Source organism: Condylura cristata, unplaced genomic scaffold, assembly GCF_000260355.1.
Source record: "Condylura cristata isolate star-nosed mole 26May11 unplaced genomic scaffold, ConCri1.0 scaffold00066, whole genome shotgun sequence".
Lineage (NCBI taxonomy): Eukaryota > Metazoa > Chordata > Mammalia > Eulipotyphla > Talpidae > Condylura > Condylura cristata.
The window spans coordinates 180,733-181,256 of NW_004567167.1; positions in this window are offsets into that span (position 1 = coordinate 180,733).

The following is a 524-nucleotide window of genomic DNA, read 5'->3' on the forward strand; positions in this document are numbered from 1 at the left end:
CAGGCCGTGCGGCCGAGTGGCCCTGGCGCCCTCACTGAACGCAGCCGCCGCACCCAGGCTGCACCTCCAGCGCAGAAACGGGCGTCCGGGCCACACGGCCGTCCTGAAGGCGGGCACCCGCAGGCGTCCAGGGGCTAGGCCAGAGCGCCCAGACCCAGGGCGTGAGGCCCGGCCCGGCCCCGCGACGCCCGCGCGACGCCCGCGCGACACCCCACACGCGGCGAGGCGTCGGGCCTGCTCGCAGGGTGAGGCCGGGCGCGCCCGTGTGACGGCCGTTCCCTGACTGGTTGGGGCAGGAGGCTGTTGTGCGGCCCTGACAGGGCGAGCAGGCAGGGGGCCGCGGGGGCCGCGCTGGCCGCGGGGTCAGTGGCCTCAGTCCCTTCTTGACTGGTCAAGTCCTCACTAATCCACGGGCTCGAGACAGCCCTCCGCCTCTCCCTCGGGGCCGGCCGCGAGCGCGGGACCTGCTCACGTCCGCAGCATTGCACGGGACGGGCCGGCACCGGGAGCCCGCCCACCCACAG